The sequence below is a fragment of the Protopterus annectens genome, chromosome 8.part0, assembly GCF_019279795.1.
Source record: "Protopterus annectens isolate FY-2018-M chromosome 8.part0, PAN1.0, whole genome shotgun sequence".
Classification (NCBI taxonomy): domain Eukaryota; kingdom Metazoa; phylum Chordata; order Ceratodontiformes; family Protopteridae; genus Protopterus; species Protopterus annectens.
Window position 1 is genome coordinate 689,885,233 of NC_056741.1, and position 17,796 is coordinate 689,903,028.

A 17,796-nucleotide genomic window follows, 5' to 3' on the forward strand; every position below is an offset into this window, starting at 1 on the left:
CTATTGACCAAAGTAAAGCATGTGGTGACCCTTTGAAGTAGACAGTGGTGCCGAAAAGTCTAGATGAAGACATTCTTTCTGTTGTTTTAACCAAGAGTTAAATGGCTAGATTCAAACATGCAAATGCATTTTTATTGCTCTGTTCCTGACCAGCTGCAAGATAACAAAAGGGAGATGTTAAGAATGTAAATGCAGTTAATGTGTAGACTGGGAACTCCAGGAAAGTGAAAATAAATATGTAATGTTTATCAGAACTGCAATAGCAATTTAAACAGAGAGAATCAGAAGGCATTAAGCATTATTGTCTTGATCATCCAACTCACAGCACTCTGCCTGTTTTCTTATGTAAGTTATCTTAGACTTGTGTTTTCTTTTAGGGATAGCTAGAAGCTAGAAATATTAGACTAAGTGTTTTTCTGTTATGTGAGAACTGTACTGCTGAATTATTTTAAGTATTTCTGTGTGATCTCTGAACTCTTTGACTAGCACTGACTGTGTAGTAGAACATATTGTCTTGTGGTTTTAAGTATTTATTATTAAATATTTTAAAACCTTCTAACTGTGGCTGGTTTGTGTAGAGATAATTTAAGCTCTAGAGTCCAGTGCATATTTATAGTTATCACTGTACCAAGTCACTCTAATAAGCCTTGACTGTTTAGTCACATCTACCAATTGGATAATAATATTGCACAGTAATAATTGGACAACCTTTTAAGGGCCTTTGAGTGGCTGATAAATATTAGCTAGATGGTGGCAAGTGGCACTACTGTATAGTCTGGGTAAAAGGGGCACAGCTGGAGAACCTGTGCCAGCCTTCCCCAGGAATGTCTATGTGGTTGTATAAACTCTTATTTCAAAGTGTATGTGCGTGTCAGCTACTTGGGCAGGGACATGAAGCACTGGTTGGACAGAGAGGGTACTGGATATTTTAGCTTGCCCAGCTAGGCTAAGATCTGGACCCTATAGCAGTGCCAGTGGGGAGTCTTATTGGGGACCTGGGGAGCAAGGGAGCGAGCAGCCCTGGACACAGTGTTATCTCTGTGTGCTCTTAAGGGAAATTGCACTTTACTGTGAGCATTTGTTATCCTTTCCTCATATATGACAACCTCTCTGGTGTTAGTGGTGAGGATTGAGGCTCCTTGATTGCTGGGCCAGGGCACGGGCATCACATATTAATTGGTGGCAGTGGTGGGATATCCACATCACATAGTAATTAGTTGGCAAATACTAATTGGCTTGTAGTGGTGTGGGTAGAGTGAATACTGTAGCTTATTTGCAGTGAGCTTTGAATGTGTTTTTGTACTCTAAAACAGCCATGCAGTGAATACTCAGAGTTCTGATCACAATTGTTTTATTTCTTTTGTTAGCTTAGTTAGTGCGGGTGAGCAGGCAGCATGTCAGCAGTGGAGTATGGAAAGCTGACAAGGAGCCAACTGGCAGAGATGTGCCAGGCTAGGGGACTGGTACATGGAAACCTGACTAAGGCAAACCTGATTGCAGCCTTGGTTACAGCTGCATCAGAAAACAGCAACCAGGATGACAGTCAGACTGGCAGTGGAGATATAATTCCCTCAGAGAATGGACAGCTCAACCTTTCTGCAGTGGACTTAAAAATCCAGCTAAAGAGACTTGAGTTGAAGGCCAGGGGTGTGGAATTAGAAGCAAATGAGAGACTGTGACTTTTGCAGGCTGAGGAGAATGAGAAACTGTTATGTCTGCAAGCTAAGGAACAAGAGAGGCAGAGGTAACATGAGAAAAAGATGCTGTCTTTTTGCCAGAGTCATGGAGATAATGGTGAAGGGAGTAACTGGACCCCAGAAGCACAAAAGGTCAGTAAATTCCTTCCTCAGTTTAAAGAGGGGGATAATTTTGATAGTTTCATTCATATGTTTGAGAGGGTATGTAAACAGTATGAAGTTGACCAAGGGCTCTGGGTATGGTTCCTGACCCCCTTACTCCATAGTAAAGCTGTAACTGTTCTGTCCAAAATGTCTGACATTGCATGTTTTGATTATACTACTGTTACAAAATGTCTTTTAGAACTGTTTAAGCTAATACCTGAAACATATGGGAAAAAGTGTTGTGCGCATAGACGCAGGGCAGATGAAATTGTGTGCGAATGTGTTGCTGAATTGAACATGTATTTCCATAGGTGGGTGAGTGGATGTCATGTCACCACTTTTGAAGGGCTGGCAGACCTTTTAGTGATGGAACAAGCCCTTAGCACTTTGTCTGAGGACATGAGGATCTGGTTAGCTGATAGACAATGTGCTACTTCAGATGAGTTGGGGAAGAAGGGAGACCTATACCTGGCAAACAGAGCATCCCTGCACAGGAAAGGGACCACCAGTACTGCTCATGGGTCTAAAGGAACCCATGGTGGGCAGCACATACCTCCCCAATGGAATCTGCCAGTAGCAGGGGAAGCCACTAGTCCAGGTACACGTCCTAGGGTTAAATTTTTGAATGCATCCAGTGGGGCCATGTGGCATGCAGGTGTCCATGGAAGCAAGGTGGGGAACCAAAGGTGAGGGAACCAGAAAGTGGGAAAGATAAAATGTCAATAGTAGCTTTTCTTGAGACAACAGGGGCACTAAACTTCCATCCTGCAGATGTCCTGAGAGGGAAGGATTTGGATGTGGCAATACCATGTGCTTATGCAGTTACACACAGTCAGGGTAGGAGACATGCATGTGGGTTTGATAGCCTGGGGGGTCCCAGACAGACTGCGTACTTGCAGCCAGGACTGGTGAGGTGGTTACTTCAGGGAGGGAGCTACTCTGTAGCAGTGAGACTGAATGTGAGCCACAGCTGCTTGTGGGTACTGATGCTCCCTTGGACAGAGGGACTGCAGAGGTAGAGGTGAGTAGTACCACCCAGGCTGACAGTGAGGCACCACTGTCAGAGGATGACAGACTTCCTGTGGAAGGGGAGCCAGGAAGGGTTACAAGGAGAGAGTTAAGGAAGGCTCAACTCTCAGACCCTACATTGCAAGGCCTGAGGCAGGTAGCTAGGGAGGCACCTGATTCTCAAGGAAAGGTGGGATCTGTATACTGGGACAAAGGGTTACTATACAGAGAGTGGACCCCTGCGGGAGGGCTAGAAGATGAGAGAGTACAGCAGTTGGTAGTGCCTAGAGCCTACCATCTGATGCTTCTAGAAATAGCCCACAATATTCCCTTTGCAGGTGATATGGGCATAAAATGTACAAAGAGGTGTATTATGCAGAACTTCTATTGGTCTGGAATTTCCAGAGATGTAACAGGGTACTGCAGGACCTGTGAGCAGTTCCAAAAGGTAGGCAAGGCAGGAGACAAGGTTAGAGCTCCTTTGATGCCTTTGCCTGTGACTCAGGAGGCATTTCAGAGGGGAGCTATGGATATTGTGGGTCCTCTGAGTACCCCAAGTTCCACAGGGAAAAAGTTTATCCTAGTGGTAGTGGATTATGCTACATGATACCCTGAGGCAGTGGCTCTGTCCTCCATTGAGGCAGAGAAGGTGGCAAATGCTTTGTTAGAGATGTTCAGCAGGATAGGTTTCCCAAAATAAATAATGACTGACAGAGGTACCAATTTCATGTCAGACCTGCTGACTTGTCTGTGGAAGTCCAGTGGGGTGAAGCACATGAAGACCACCCCCTACCATTCTCAGACTAATGGTCTTGTTGAGAGGTTAAACTCTACAATCAAGTCCATGCTACAGGCATTTGCAGATCAGTTTAAGAGGGAGTGGGACAAATATTTGCCCCATTTGTTATTTTGCTTACAGAGAAGCTCCCCAGGAATCTGTAGGTTTTTCACCTTTGAGTTGCTGTATGGGCATAGGGTAAGGGGACCTCTAGATTTAATTTGAGATGAGTGGGAAGGTGAGTGCAAGTCTCACAAGGAGTCTGTTGTGGCATACATCCTAAACCTCTGAACAAGACTCAGATAACTCATGGGATTGGCCAAGGAGAACCTGGCAGAAGCCCAATAACAGAAAAAGGTGTGGTATGACAGGAATGCTAAAGCTAGAGAGTATGCTGTGGGGCAGCATGTAATGGTTCTCATTCCTGTCAGACACAACAATCTGCAAGAAGCTTGGGAGGGACCCTACAGGCTGGTAAGAAAGGTAAGTGATGTTAACTACATGGTGGAACTGCTAGGCAGATGGCATGGGCACAAATTGTACCATGTTAACATGATGAAACCTTACCAGGATAGGGAGGCCCTTCGACTGAGCATTTGCAGTGGATTGCAGGAGAGAGTTAAACAGACCCTGAGGGAGGAGGTACAGGGGATGTTGGAACTAGGGTTGATTCAAGAGTCCAACAGTCCCTGGGCCTCCCCAGTGGTGCTGGTGCCAAAGAAGGATGGCAGCACCAGGTTCTTTGTGGACTACAGGAAATTAAATTGTCACACCGAGCAGATGCTTACCCCATGCCTAGGGCAGATGAGGCCCTAGAGCAGCTGGGTTGGGCTAAGTATCATACAACCATTGATCTTACCAAGGGTTACTGGTAGGTGCCCTTGACTCCCAGTGCTAGAGAAAAGTCAGCCTTTGTGACTCCTTTCAGCTTGTTTGAGTTCACAAAAATGCCCTTTGGGATGTAGACTGCCCCAGTGACTTTCCATAGGCTGGTAGATCATATCCTAGTAGGAGCCAGAGGGTTTTCCCTTGCTTACCTAGATGATATTGCCATCTACAGCCATTCCTGCTCAGAGCACCTTAAGCATGTCAGGGAGGTGCTGGGCAGACTACAGAGGGCAAGGTTGACCATTAAGCCAAGCAAATATCAGGTGAGTATGGCGGAGGTCTCTTACCTGGGACATAGAGTGGGGAGTGGTAAGATAAAGCCATAACCTGCCAAAGTGGAAGCTATTCAGGCATGGCCTGCACCTGTTACTAAAAAGCAGGTGAGGGCATTTTTAGGGACAGCAGGTTACTACAGAAAGCTCATCCCCAGTTATAGTACTATAGCTGCTCCCCTCACAGACCTGACAAGAAAGAACAGGCCAGATAAGGCAGTGTGGACCCCAGCAGGTGAGCAGGCATTCCAGAAGCTTAAAGAAGCTTTGGGAGGACCCCCTGTGTTAACCAGTCCAGATTACAACAAATAATTTGTTGTGCAGGTGGATGCTTCAAACCATGGGGTGGGGGCTTTTCTTAGCCAGATTTCTTCAGAGGAAGAAAAACACCCAGTGGTTTATCTTAAGTGTAGGCTCCAACCCAAGGAGGAATGCTATGCAGCTGTAGAAGAGGAATGGCTAGCCATAGCGTGGGCATTGCAGAAACCTCAGCCTTATCTGTATGGAAGGAAATACACTGTTATGAATGATCACAACCCCCTAACATGGTTAAACAGAACCAGACAGCAAAATGCCAAGTTGCTAAGATGGAGCCTAGGGTTGCAAGCATATGTCAGTGCAGCACCGCAATGGGAGTAGCAATGCCAATGCAGATGGGATATCAAGACAGGGAATGGGGTAGGTGTACTGTGATAAACCTGACCCTCTCAAGTGGCGTTTCTCAAGGGTCACTTGGAAAAACTAGCTTGAGTTCTCCGGGGGGGAGTGGAATGTGAAGACTGGTAGAGAAGGGTGAAGGCTGCCAGCCTAGGCAAATAGAATTTTATAGATAATGCTGTCATTTGTAAATATGAATGTAAACTGCAGGCTTGTCTTAAATGTAAAGAAATACTGTTACATGTGGAACTGGAAAGAAATGTGACAACAGTGCACTCTACTGACCAAAGTAAAGCATGTGGTGACTCTTAACAGTGGTGCCGAAAAGTCTAGATGAAGAAATTCTTTCTATTGTTTTACCCAAGATTTAAATGGCTAGATTTAAACATGCGAATGTATTTTTATTGCTCTGTTCCTGACCAGCTGCAAGAGAACAAAAGGGAGATGCTAAGAATGTAAATGCAGTTAATGTGTAGCCTGGGAACTCCAAGAAGTGAAAAAGATGATGTAATGTTGATCAGAACTGCAATAGCAATTTAAACAGAGAGAATCGGAAGGCATTAAGCATTTTTGTCTTGATCATTCAACTCAAAGCACTCTGCCTGTTTTTTATGTAAGTTATCTTAGACTTGTGTTTTCTTTTAGGGATAGGGAAGTGTTTTTCTGTTATGTCAAAACTGTACTACTGAATTATTTTAAGTATTTCTGTGTCATCTCTGAACTCTTGACTAGCACTGAATTTGTAGTAGAACGTATTGTCTTGTGGTTTTAATTATTTATTATTAAATATTTTAAAACCATTTAACTGTGGCTGTTTTTTGCAGAGATAATTTAAGCTGTAGAGTATATTGCATATTTATAAGGATTACTGTACCAAGTCACTCTAATAAGCCTTGACTGTTTAGTCACATCTACCAACTGGATAATAATATTGATATTGCACAGTAATAATTGGACACCCTTTTAAGGGCCTTTGAGTAGCTGATAAATATTAGCTGGGTGGTGGCAAGTGGTACTACCATATAGTCTGGGTAAAAGGGGCACAGCTGGAGAACCTGTGCCAGCCTTCCCCAGGAGTGTCTGTGTGGTTGTATAAACTCTTATCTCAAAGTGTGTGTGTGTGTCAGCTTCTTGGGCAGGGACACAAAGCACTGGTTGGACAGAGAGGATGCTGGAGATTTTAGCTTGCCCAGCTAGGCTGACATCTGGACCCTATAGCTGTGCCAGTGGAAAGTCTTATTGGGGACCTGGGGAGCAAGGGAGTGACCAGCCCTGGACTGACTGTGCTCTCTGTGTGCTCTTAAGGGAAATTGCACTTTACTGTGGGCATTTGTTATCCTTTCCTCATGTATGAGATGCCTTCTCTGGTGTTAATGGTGAGGACTGAGGCTCCTTGATTGGTGGGCCAGGGTGCGGGCATCACAGTAGGTATAATAAAAGTGGAGCACAGATTACCTGAGCCAGCCAAAGCAGCAGGATAGATTGTAGCATGCATACAATATGCAGGGTTGCGTGTGTTAGGTTGGTGTGTGTTGTATATTGTGTGACAGTGTTCAATATGTAGGCATGGTGAGGTTTGTCCTGGTGGCCATTGGTTAGTACTGCCTTTGACAGGGCCAAGTTCTCAAAACTGCAGTGCCCAACTCAATTCATCCCAGCAAAACACATTCCAGCAGTAAGCCATAGTAATTGTTTGGATGTAATATCTGTCACCATCTGAAAGATGGACATGGCATGAATGTGGGCCCAGACATACAAACAGTACCCAGGCAGAAGTACCCCAGACAGACAGTGTATAATATCATACTGACAAATGGGCATATCTTTGGAATTGTGCATACAGGTTAGCAGCACATTAGTTGGGTTTGTAGTATGGAATATCAATGTCATCTTTCCAAACACTGGCAGACCACAAAGGTCACAGGTATGAAGTATTGAGAAACTGCTGATGTCCCTGCACAAGCCAGTATAAGTGGAAAACCCCATGTATGACTGTGAGTCAGATGCAAGTAGTGTCCATAGCATGCATGCATCCAGCTCACCCCATCATCACCCACAGGTACCTCACAGTTCTTATCCCCGCTGTTGGGAATGAATACAATATGACCCCCACCTCTATATGAAAATAGCCACAGAATACAGCATGCTGATGAGGTGTCCCATGCAGGTGTGTCCCTAGCTGTAAGCAGCACCCTGCCAGCATCCCCACCACTGGATCAATAATGACAGAAACTATTGATATTAACACCTTGCACACCTGTCACCCCAGGGCAATATAGTGGCTTGCAGTCTGGGACTGTAGGAGTGACACAATGCAATGGCCTGCTACAGCTGGCCTGCATCACTACCAAATGCCCAACAGTCCTCTGCCAAAGGCCTGTGTCTCACCCATGCTGCCAATGTATGTTATATCATGGACACCCAAATAACAACATAACACAGTCCACAGAACCTAAATGCAAGGCCATGTCAACAAATCCCATTATTATACGAACATATCCTACTGCATGAACTGTGGACCAACACCAAATTACTGCTGGAATGAAGTGATAACTATAGGGAACTTATCAGATAATGTTTGCATAATGTTTGGAAGAGGATAGAATAATAGAGGGGGGGTAGGAGCATGGATGCCATGGAGTGTGTGAAGTCTGAAACTTAGCCATGTGCACATACTATCCCTGCCTGCAAACACAGGAATGGGTGGCTACAAACCTGCTTGTAAACCACAATGTGAAAGGGTAATGTCCAGAAATATGACCCCCACCTCTGGGTAACCTGTGTGAATCTGTACAGCTGTGAAGTATGGCCACAGCAGGCTATGGCCATACTGTCACGTCGATGGATGTACAAGCATGGGATTCTCAGCCACCACTGTACCAAGGTGCTGAACCATTTACACAGACCCATCAGCAAGTATCTGCAGCTTCCCCTCTAGAATGGTATGATTGTGCAAGAATATATAGGCTGCAGTCCACAATACTGGACAAAGCTGCATTCATCCTGTGTTCTCCAGGAAATTACTGCAAGCAAATATGTATACCTGACAGTAGTTGATGACATAAAACATCACAGTGTAAAACAGCACATATGTCTGAATATCTCTGCTAACATCAAAACCATGCAGCAGAAGCAGCATAGACACTATTGCCTACAGTAACCCACTATCCTTTCCCCATTTTGACCCCATATTGTCAACTGATCTACAGATATCCCACAGAAACAGGTTGATAGCTGTAGGTGTAGAACACAAAAGCCTGCACTGGAGTACAACCTACCTGGAATGGATTCACACATTCAATACAGACGGTTATACTGGGCATGCTCCCACACTTAGAGAAATGAAGCCCATGTCTGGCAACAGCAGTAGACTATACATATCTGACAGTCACAGATGTTTGTGCACACACTCCACATTGCACACCAGTCATGCTTTGCACACACATTGGATAGGAATACACACATATAGCCAAGGACAACACACTATAAAAGGCCAAAACTGCACATACATAGATGTGTAGAAGAGAGTGACAGACAGTGAGAAAGAGACTCCCATCATGAGGCTTGCCCCACCCAGCACACATCCAATTGGCTAAAACCACTTGATGTGCAAATGTCAATCACTGTAGAGATTTGCCTCTGGTATCCCACAGCACTATAGTGTCTGTGGTGCTTGTGATAACTGTGTAACATGACTGTACATGTCAGTATTCATCTAGCAATTGTATACACATACCTGTGAAATATAAACCTGTGTGTGCCTGAGTGTTGTGAGTCTGCTTCCAGATGAATGGTTTATGGTCCTTGCACACACACTGCACTCCCCATTGCCCTACTATGGCAAGCCTGCTGATGTCATTCACCTTGAAATACACCTTTTGGGAGAAAGAGTAGCACTGTACACTCCATGGCACATGATATAACTGTGTAATACTGTAATGTGATGTACTAGTTAGGTACGGGTTCTCTTCCCAGACATAGAAACTGTAGAACTTTGTGTGTATGTTTGTCTGTGTAGGGATCAATGCTTTTGAGGCCATTCACACTCACTACAATATCCATAGCCCTACTTTGGCAGGGCTGTTGATGTCATTCACTTTGAAATATACCTTTGGGGAAGAAATATCCCTGTATGCTCCATGGCACATCCTACAACTGTGTAATGCTGTAGTGTAATGTACTAGTTAGGTAGACGTGCTATTCCCAAACAAGGCAACTGTAAAACTTTGTGTGTGTTTGTCTGTGTAGGCATTAATGCTTTTGAGGCCATTTACACTCACTACAATTTCCATTGCCCTACTTTGGCAGGGCTGCTGATGTCATTCACTTTGAAATACGTATTTGGGGAAAGAGTAGCCCAGTAAGCTCTGTAGCACGTGCTATAACTGTGTGATGCTGTAGTGTGATGTACTAGTTAGGTAAGAGTTCTATTCCCAGACATGGCAACTGTAAAACTTTCTGTGTGTTTTTCTGTGTAGGGATCAATGCTTTTAATGCCATTCACACTCAATACAATTTCCACTGCCCTACTTTGGCAGGGCTTCTGATGTCATTCACTTTAAAATACACCTTTGGGGAAAGAGTAGCCCGGTAAGCTCCATGGTGCATGCTATAACTGTGTAATGCTGTAGTGTGATGTACTAGTTAAGTAGGAGCTGTAATCCCAGGCACGGCAACTATGAAACTCTGTGTGTGTGTGTGTGTGTGTGTGTGTGTGTGTGTGTGTGTGTGTGTGTGTGTGTGTGTGTGTGTGTGTGTGTGTGTTTGGTTGAGTGTTTGCAGTGATCACTGCGTTTGTGGCCATTCACAGTCACTAGGCACTCCTAAAAATGGAGAACATCGATATCTGTGCAGTAAAAGAGACCTAATCTAAGGCTCCAGAGAGCACCCCTGCAATACCAGGTTCAGCTCTTACCACACCTGTCAGCCACCAAACTAGGACCAAAACACTAAGGGTGGAGGAGTGCCCATATTCACCAAGGATATTCACACCACCAGGCTACTTGCCCAACAGAATGCATCTGAAATACTCCTGGTTTAACTAACACTAGTTAAGACTGCAATCCAAATTGTATAGTTTGTACAGATCCCCCACCATGCCCCAAGATTCCCACTACACCTTTCTAAACATACTGGCTAATATTATGATACATCCAAACACCCTAATACTGGGTGACTTACACTACCCTGCCATTAACTGGGAAAACTACTCGTGTACCAAACGTGTGCCCAATGGTTCTTGGAAGTCATAATTCCCAATGCCCTGGATCAAGTGACCCATAGTCCCATCAGGGGCTCAAATATCTTAGACCAAGTCATTACCAATATGGGAAATCAATGCTCCAAACCTATGGTCACCTCACTGGTGGTCGTCTGCCCATAAGCTAATCACCATTAACATCCACATCCCTCCCCCACACCCTAGTAAGAAAACCTCCGTAACAGACATCTCCAAAGCCAGCATCATACTACACATGTCAGACATGACTAACGTCATGAGACCCATGCAGAAGGGAACTGAAAGGACAACTGCTGAATCCTACACTAAGGCACTGTACGAGCATATCCACTCATGCATGAATCATGCCATCCCAAGTAGAACCAAGACACTTCCCACCAAGAAAAGGAAGTGAATGTGGTGGGCCCCCGCCATAAACAAACTGTACAACAAAAGGAAGAAACTGTTGCAGAAATGAGGGAGTTTCCAGGATGCAAAATACTCCCTTACCAGCCTCAGTAAGAAGTTGAGATCCCTCATAAAATCCTCCAAATCTAGTTACAAACATAATATAACCCAAGATGTCAAAGACAACTGCAAGCCGTTCCAAAGCTATGTCAGGAATCTAAATGGCAATGCTCAGATCTGCTCTAAGCTACAACAGGATGGCATATACTGTTCCCAAGGATATTGCCAATATCCAGGCAGATCGATTCAGTGCCAATTGCACCCCCCTCCAACCCCCTAAAGAGCCCATCTCAACACGGAAAGATTACCAGATTCCAGTAATAATGGCCACACAGGTAAAAACCACACTCTCCAGAGCTAGGAAAACAGCATCCATGGGACCAGGCAACATCCCGGGCTGTGTACTACATGAACTACAAACTGAACTGGCATGTCAACTATGTGCCATGTCTAATCATAACCACACCTCAGGCTTTGTGCCCACTGCATGGCGCACAACTACAGTTATCCCAGTCCACAAGGGGGGATCCACCTTGGGTCCTGGGAACTACAGCCCCAGCAGTATGATGTGCCTGATCTGCAAGGGCATGGAATGTATTATCATGGAACTTATAAACAAAGACATTGGCAACCTGCAAACACTGAACCCCTCCCAGGCTGGGTTTGTGAAGGGCTGGTCATGTCTCCTGAGCCTGATTGACATCTTTGAATCAGTCTCCAGAGCTGTGGGTAAGGCGGTTCACACAGCCTATCTGGACATTGCCAAGGCCTTTGACACCATCCGCCAGTCTGGAATTCTAGATAAACATACCAAGCTGACCATTAATCCCTATGTCACCTGATGGGTTGCTAACTGCTGTACTGACAGAAGCCATACTGTAAAAGCAGGTGACTCCAAATCCAGCCCTAGACAAGTGACAGTTGGAGTACCTCAGGATTCAGTCCTGGGACTGCTCTTGTTTGGCATCTACTGCTCTAAAGTACAGGCCAACACTAAGGGACTCTGGCTAACAAAGGTCGCAGATGACTGCAAACTGGGAGCCAATACTTAATCTCCACATGATGTGGATATTCTACAGAAGGGCTTAGGTTCATAGGTTCATAGGTACGTACTAAGCGATTGGCTCTGGGGCCTATACAAGCCCAGCCAAAAAGGTACCCTGGCTTTTATCACCTGAGAAAATTATTTTCCTGTGCCACTGTCGAGCAGAGCCACAGAAGTGATCCCCAGGGTGAATTTCCTATTTCCTATCCAATCATCAAGATTTTTCTTGAAGGGTGCTAATGAGGAGCTTTGTTTGATATAGATAGATAGTTTATTCCAGAATATGGGAAGTCTCTGGGACAGGAATCTATCCCTCCGGCATGTTCTGTTTATTGTGGTGACAAAGTTTAGGTCTCTAGAGTGTGTAGCTCGGAGGGATTGGGATTTCTTTAAGTGGAGCATGTCCAGCAGCTCTGGGTTTGACATAGCTTTGTATGTTAGGCAGAGATCACCTTTGAGTAGGCGATATGCGATGGAGTAAAGCTGGAGTTTTTTGAGAAGGTCTGCATAGGGCATCTGTTTGAGGCCGGTAATCCTGTTTGTGAGGTATTTCTGTGGCCTTTCCAGTTGTAGATGTCTTGTGAGGTACATACCAAAAGGGGCGTTGTACTCTATAATGGGTCTAATGAGTGATTAGTACTGGGGAACAATGACCTCTTTTTTTCTGGATGAGAAACCTTTTGTGATGAGTTGTGCCACGTAGAAGGATTTCCTGACTACTGTGGTGATGTGATTATCAAAGTAGAGACTACTGTCCACCTGTGTCCCAAGGTCTCTTATCACACTTTCGGTGTTAAGTATACTACCTCCTATGTTGTAGTTCATGGGTACAGAGTTTTTACCAAAGGGGATGACAATGCACTTTTTGGCATTGTGCTTGAGGCCATGGCTTTGACACCAGGCATCTATCTCAGTGAGGCCCTTTTGTAGGATGTGCACATCATTAGGAGTTTCGATTATGGCTCCTAGTTTGCAGTCATCTGCGAACTTCATTAGCCAAAGACCTTCTGTGTTAGCCTGTACTTCAGAGAAGTAGATACCAAACAGGAGAGGACCCAGGACTGAACCCTGTGGTACTCCACTTGTCAATGGTCTGAAGTTGGATTTGGAGTCTGCTACTTTCACAGTGTGGGTTCTGTCTGTGAGCCAGTTGGCAACCCATCTTATGACATAGGATTTATACCTAGTTTAGTGAGTTTATCTATAATTCCAGAGTGGGAGATGGTGTTGAAAGCCTTGGCAAGATCTAGATAGGCTGTGTGAACCACCTTACCCTTGTCTACGGCTTTGGTGACTGTTTCAAAGAAGTCTATCAGGTTTAGGAGATATGATCTGCCTTTTACAAACCCAAACTGGGTGGGGTCCAGAGTTCGGAAATTACCAATGTCTTTGTTTATAACTTCCATGATGATACGTTCCATGGCCTTGCAGACCAGGCTCATCAGGCTAATGGGGCAGTAGTTCCTGGGGTCCATGGTGGCTCCCCCCTTGTGGAGTGGATAACCGTCACTGTGCGCCATTCAGCAGGCACAAAGCCTGAGGTGAGGCTATGATTGAACATGGTACTTAGGTGGGGTGCCAGTTCATTTTGTAGTTCGTGTAGAACGCAGCCTGGGATGTTGTCTAGTCCCATGGATGCTGTATTCTTGGCTTCGGAAAGTGTGGTTTTTACCTGTGCAGCTGTGATTACAGGAACTTTGCATTCTTCCAGTATAGAGATGGGCTCTTTAGGGGGTGAGAGGCGGATAAGGGTAGCACTGAACCTGTCTGCCAGGATGCTGGCAATATCAGTTGGGTATGTATATTTAGTGCCATTGTACTGTAACTCAGAGCAGATCTGAGTGTTGCCATTGAGATTCTTGACATAGCTATAGAATGCTTTATAGTTGTCTTTAGAATCAGTGGCAATTTTGTTTTCGTAACTAGCTTTGGAGGATTATAGCAGGGATTTCAGCTTCTTACTGAGGCTGACCAGGGAGCTCCTCAACTCATGGGATTTTACTCTCTTTTGCAACAGTTTCTTCCTTCTGTTGTATAGTTTGCTTATGGCAAGGGACCACCAGATTCGCTTCCTTTTTTTGGAGGATAGCGTCTCGGTTCTGTTTGGGATAGCATGATCCATACATTCATGCAAGTGCTTATAAAGAGCAATTGTGTAGGATTCAGTAGTCGGAACTGTATTGTCCATCTGCATGGGTATCATGAAGTTCACCACTTCTGTCTTAAGAAGCATGAAGTTGGCTTTGGAGAAATTTTTTACCATGGTTTCCTTAATGGGGGTGGGGCAAGATGTGGATATCTAGCGTAATTAGCTTATGCTAGGATTGGACTAATGAGGCATTGACTTCAGGTGTAGAACACCAGTCACTCATGTTGGTAATGACTAGATCTATGATATTGTTGCCCCTGGTGGGGGTGTGGATAAGTTGATCCAGGGCATTGGAGTTTATGATTTCCTGAAAGCGTTGAGCGAAGGAGTTGGCACAGTAGTTTTCCCAGTTAATGGTGGGGTACTTGAAATCACCCATTATTAGGGTGTTTAGTTGAACCCTAATATTTTCCAGTACATCAAGAAAAGAGGAGTGGGAATCCTGGGGCATGGTGGGTGATCTGTAGCAAGCTACAATTTGGATTGCAGTTTTGACCAGAGTTAGTTGCACTTGGATAACCTTGGCTGCATTATGCTGAGCAACTAGCCTGGAGGTGTGGATATCCTTAATGAATATGGACACACCTCTGCCTTTGGTATTCTGGTCCAGGTTACATGACCGAAAAGTGTGGAATGAGTTATAGCCCGGTAGTGCAGGGGTGCTCTCTGGAGCCTTGAACCAGGTCTCAGTCACTGCACAGATATCAATGTTCTTCATTTTAGGAATGCCTTGAGTGAGTGCATTTTGAGATTTAGACTTCTAGCATTGAGTAGCATCACCCTCAGTTTTTGCTTGCCTTTTCCTGTTACAGTGGTGAATTTGTCATTTGAACCTTGCCTAAAAAAGGCACTATAGGGGTGGCAAGAACCTTAGCCAGTATCCGGAATCCCAGGGGTGACAGGTGCATGCCATCTCTGGCAAAGCATCGTGGTCTGTCCACCATGTTTTCCCAGGCAGACCGATACTGGATCCCTTTAGAATGGCACCAGAAGCTTAGCCAATTGTTGAAGTCAATCATTTTGTCTTTGTATTCGGGCATCATTCTGGGTGATGGCAGAATGCTACTTAGGGCTAGGGTCATACCTGCCTGGGCTACAAGATCGGAGAGCTCTTCCATGTCTCTTTTCATGTAGTCCAGGGAGGTACATCTCAGGTCGTTCACACCAACATGGACAATGACAGAGTCATATTTGTACTTATTGTGGAGTGACCTGAGTGCATGGGTTATGTGGCGGATCCTGGCACCTGACAGGCAGCTGACAGTAACCTTCTCCTTGTTTAGCCTGGTGATTGGGACATCAGTGTGCCTGACTATAGAGTCACCTATGACTAGTGTGTTTGGTATGTTGTTTTGCCTTATTGGCTGTGGTTGAGTGGCACACTGAGTATGTGGGCTATGTGTCATTTGGGTTGTGTTGGGGGGGTGAAGGTTGCTTGCATTTCTGCTTTGGAGGTCTCTGTTCCTTAAGCAGATTATTATTGAGAGCCTCCGCAAATGTTTTTGTGTTTCTTTGTGTGGATTTTGGTGGTGTAGATTTAGTGAGACTATGTGATGAGTGTGGTGTGGTGCAAGTGTTTACCTTCTCCTCTCGACTGTCAAGTTCAGTCTTGATTGATGAGACCTTTACCTCCAGTTTGGCTAGATAAGTGCATCTCTCACAGGTTGTAGTGTTGGGTGGTAGGAGGAGAGGGTTGTCTGTGTACATGAGGCAATTTCTACATTGCCCCAAGATGCCCAGATTCATCAGATAGACAGGAGAGAACACTGGGAGCTGACCATTGGACATGCCTGAATAAAAAACTATTTTCCTCTAGATAAGTGAGGAAAGTGTGTACAAGTGCTGTTTTTCTCTAACAAGTGAGGAAAGTAAGTACCAAATCTGTTTTCCTCTAGGTGATGAGGAAGGTTGAGTGCTGTAGTTATTAGTAGGTTATTTAGTGCTTTAAGTTCTGAACAAGTGCTGATCACGAATAAGCAAATTCAAATGCTAAAACTAAGAATCTGTATCTGAACTAAACTAGTTACAAGAAGGGGGGAAACAAATGCAAATGTGGGCTTTTAAATCAGAAAGTTGAGAGAGATAGAAAAGCTGCCCAAACGGCCAATAACTACAATTTCTGGGCCACAACCACTCCTTTACAGAAAGAGATGCTTGGTGCCTGAGCCATGGCCTCAAGCTCAATGCCATGAAATGTATAGTTATCCCCTTTGACAAAGGGACATATACCCGTGAAGTACCACATAAGTGGCGGTACACTAGACACCTAAAGTGTTATAAGAGACTTAGGGACACAGGTGGACAGTGGTGTCATCTTTGATAACCACATTGCCACAACAGTCAGTAAATCCACCTATGTGGCACACCTCATTATTAAGGGCTTTACATCCAGGAAAAAGGAGGCCATTGTCCCACTGTAGTCATCTCTCAGTAGACCCAGTGCAGACTACAATGCCCTGTTTGGTATGCACCTCACAAGACCTCTGCAACAGCTAGAAAGGCTGCAGACATACCTCACTAAAATAATCACAGGCCTAAACCAGATGCCCTATGCTGACCATCTGAAAATCATCCAGTTATACTCTGTCACATATTGTGTACTCAGAGGTGATCTCTGCTTAACATACAATGCCATGTCAAACCCAGAGCTGTTGGACATGCTACACTTAAAGAAATCCAAATCCCTCACAGCTACACACTCCAGGGATCCAAACCTTGTCATCACAATGAACACTACATGCTGGATGGATGTGTTCCTGACCCAGAATCTCCCCAGACTCTGGAATAGACTGCCCATACGGGTCTATATTAGTATATCGAATGGGCTAAATAGCAAAAGCTATTTAGTTGATCCAATACTGTAGAAATGGCAAAATAGCAAAGACATGGAACATCAAATTTTTTCCCAGGGAAAACATTTGGTGGGCTGTCTTCGGGACTTTGACATTTCCTCCACTATGGTGCGATCTTGGAGTTTGTATATTTAAGTAGTGTGGGTGTGGGGGGCACAGCCCCCCACATCGCAGTTGTGGAGGACAAAGCCCCCCACTTATCTATGTGTTTAAGTGTTTTTATTTATTTATTTTTTGCGGAGCAGCAAATTTTTTCCCTGGGAAAAATTTCACTGTTCCGTGTGTTTGATATTTTGTGGTTTAGACATTATCGGTGCGATGAAATAGCATTTGCTATTTTAATCGTACAATAATGTAATATAGACGCACACATACTTGTCAAGCAGAGTGCCTCTTTGGCCCTCTTTAAAAGGAACCTTGATGATTGGATGGGAGATAGGAAATTGACCCCGGGGATCATGCCAGTCGCCCTGCTAGACAGGGGTCCAGAGAAGTAAATATTGTAAGAAGACATAGCCAGGGAATTATCATGACTAGGCATGTATAGGCCCTAGGGCTGATAGCCTAGTACCAACCTATGAACCTATGCACCTATGACCTATGCACCTATGACCTACACT